Source organism: Solanum pennellii, chromosome 1 (genome assembly GCF_001406875.1).
Source record: "Solanum pennellii chromosome 1, SPENNV200".
Classification (NCBI taxonomy): Eukaryota; Viridiplantae; Streptophyta; class Magnoliopsida; order Solanales; family Solanaceae; genus Solanum; species Solanum pennellii.
The window spans coordinates 88,199,465-88,202,965 of NC_028637.1; the positions used below are offsets into that span (position 1 = coordinate 88,199,465).

General features: G+C 31.7%; 1 long non-coding RNA gene across 1 annotated transcript; it reads left to right on the forward strand.

The window, feature by feature from the left end:
* The first annotated feature begins 1,452 nt into the window (after positions 1-1,452).
* Positions 1,453-2,082, forward strand: LOC107027815. The gene is made up of 2 exons (XR_001457773.2): positions 1,453-1,730; positions 1,869-2,082. It is a non-coding gene; the product is annotated as an uncharacterized LOC107027815 (long non-coding RNA).
* Positions 2,083-3,501: the final 1,419 nt, after the last annotated feature.

Here is a 3,501-nt window from a genome sequence, read left to right on the forward strand (position 1 = left end):
CTCTTCCTCCCCTCTCCCGTCGCTCCTCCTCCTCCTTCTCCTCCCTCTTCTCCTTTCTTCTCTATTTTCTCTGACAGCGAGCAGCTCCACCGGCGAGCTGCCAGGCGACAGCCAGCCACCGGAGACCAGTCCAGGCAGCAGCGTCGACAAGGACAGTCAGCGTCCAGCGAGAAGCGACGCTGGAGACACGCGAGGACAACACCAGCAGCGATGGAGGCTGCTCCGACCAGCGACGTCCCTTTCTCTCCTCTTCCCCTCTCTTCCCCTCCCGTCTCTCCTCTTCCCTTTCCTCTTCTCTTTGCAGGTAGCAGCAGCCGGCGACAGCCACCAGACGCAGCACCACCAGCAGGCAGTAAACTCCGGCAATGGCTCCAACAGCAAGCTCCGACGATATTCGGGCCTTGGGTCATGTGACTGATCTCAACAGATCAGTCTTTGGTATTTTTTAAATTAATTATTACTTTGTTTATCCAACTCTTTCTTAATTTTTGGGTTTGATCACGTGTTGCTATTATTCTAATATGTTTATTATAACTTATGATGTTTGAAATATGCGTTGATCCGTATACTTAAAATTTCGGTATTGAAAATTATTTAATTTTTGTCTATGTTAATTTTCTAGTGTCTAGTTCACTAAGTTGGTTTAGAATCTGCCCATTAATTTCGATCCTTGCATATTGTTCCCCTTATTTGTTAATTTGTAAATCTAGCTTGCTTAATTATAGTGTAGATTATTTGATAAAGGATCAATGTTTATTTGGATATTTTATTTTCATGAATGTTACTAATTGTAAGTATGTTATTCTATTACTTTTCATACATGTTATAATAAGCTTAAGTTAAGTTTTAGGTCATTCAGTAAAATTAGCAAATTTCTTACTTGTTTGTTCTTTGAAAAAATATTTATTCACTTAAAAAATAGTTGTTTCATGCTCTCTTACTTAGAAATATAACCAATCCCTCCTTTGTATTAATATTTGGTTTGATTAATTCTTATTTGTTTGTCTATGGCAACCTTATTTATGTCCCTTGTCTTATTTGGTGGCTCATATTTTGTAGAATAATAATAGTAATTTTAAAATCTGATTCTGGCTCCTTGGAAGTAAGAAAAATATTTAATTGATTCCTTAATTATTCCTTTTCTTAAATTCTGTCAATTTGTATATATTAGTGATTTAGTAAAAATATCTTTATTTGATTTGCTTGGGTAATAAGACTTTAAACTGATTTGTATATGGTAAAATAACTTTTTGGCTCTTCTTTATTTAAGGAAAATATATTGCTCTTCCTAATTCTTTCTTGCTTAAGTTTAGTAATTTTTTTAAATAATCTGATTTGGCTCTTAAAATAAGAATAAGTTTAATTGATTTTCTTATTTTTAAATTTACTAATTTATTCTTACTTGTTTATATTTGGTAATGAAATATATTAACATATTTTCTGATTTGGATATCCTTTAAAATAAGGAAAATTATATTATAATTGATTCCTTGAAATATTTATTTCCCTTATTTGTTCCCCCCTCCTCTACTATATAAAGAGACTCCTTTTATTCATTCACACACTCATTCACTCTCAATCACAAATCCTCTCATCACTCTCTCTTCTCTCATTGCTCTCTTGCTACTTTAACAACACATTAATATTTCGGTAATTATCCAAGGGTTCTTCTTGGCTATTTTCCTACTTTGTTCAAGTAAAAGGTGAATCAATTTGTTTTGCTTAAACAGGTTAGTATTCTTAACATTTATACTATCTTCACATTCACATATTTGTGTAAACCATTGTCTGTTCTTTTTTTATGTAGAATTCGTCATTAAATAATTGCATTGTATCACCTTGACTAATAAGTGTGATTACTTGTGTAGCTATTTGATTACTTTGACAGGTTTCATACTTGAAGTTCAAGTTGAAGATTAACTGAAGAAGGATTTATTTATTTGTTTGAATGTATATATATATCTATATATTTTTATTTTTTTCGCTATTTTATTTATTCGAATGTTGTAACAATTGTAACCCTAAAGATCATATAATAAATTTATTTAGGGGTCGTCTAGGGGAGGGGGATTTATATGCTTATTTGTTCATTATAATTTTTAGAAATCATGCCTAGGTTTGTCTTTAACCACCTAGATTTGATATTTGTAGGTGTTATAATCTAATCAATTTTCAATTTGCTTGACGCTTTTGTTAATAAGTCTTAAAAAATAATAACTAGATCCCATTAATTTTTTAAATGTTAAAATCAAATCCTAATAATCTAGTAGGTTGTTAGATGTCAAAAATATATTATAAATTTTCATTTGTCTTATCACGTAGAAACTATGCCTAAATATTAAATTGTTCATATCATTTACAAAATCATGCATATATGTGTTACTCTGTTTTTTTAAACACCTAGAAATCATGTCTATAGGGTTGTAAATAAAATTTCAGCATATCCGTAAAAATACCCTCCCCCTAAAATTAGTTATTATCATTTAACTAGTAATTTTATTTGTCTTCCTCATTCATGATGCAATATGTTTTTTTTTAATACTAAATCATTTCATGCATTTGGCAAATTACTTGGCTTTAAAAATATTTCATATCAAAACCTTATCACATAATTTTCTTTAAAGTCATTATTCAATCTTTCTTTAAAACTTTGGATTGATTATGACATTGTTTATTTTGAAAAAATAATTTTAAGTACTATCTCCTAACCTATCGTTAGTGGGAAAGTCAAAGGAACTATGAGGTCTAGTTCCAATTTTTAAACCGACGCATCCTCGGAAGTACCACCTACCCATGAATTTCAAAAAGAATTATGTGCATTTATATGTAAATGTTTATGTGCCTACGTGTGAACTAAATCTTTTAAATCATTTTTTAAAACATAACTATTTTTAGACCGACCTCAAATCAAAATTGTTTCTATGGTGGAGGAGCGCGATCAATAATATCGTGGCATCATCCCTATAAAGAAACAAACATTTTTTTTAAATAAAAATTCATATTCAAAACTTGCTCAAATTTCAAAACCTTACTTTCTCACATATTAATTGTTTGATATTTATAAATTTTGTTTATAATTTAGTATCATGCTTAAATATAAATAAAACTTGATTGTTTATTTATTGCCATCACCTAGCCTTGCATGCTTAAATTAATGAGAAATAGTATTAATTGTTTTATATTTGTTATCACTTAGCAAGATTAATAAATTAATAAATTAAATGACCTTGATTGCTACTTGTAACCCCCACATAGATTGCATGAGATACGGCCGGGACCCACACTTGTGGACCTCGAGGGATGCCTAACACCTTCCCCTCGAGGTAATTTGAACCCTTACCCTAATCTCTGGCTTGTTGACCTTAGTTAGACTTATTTAGGTTAGATAGGTGCCCTAACGCGCCTTAATTCGTTAGGTGGCGACTCCTCAAACTCAAAATCCCAAAAGAGTTGTTAGGTCGTGCACAAAACCCGTTTTCTGCGAAAATGGGGCGCGACAGA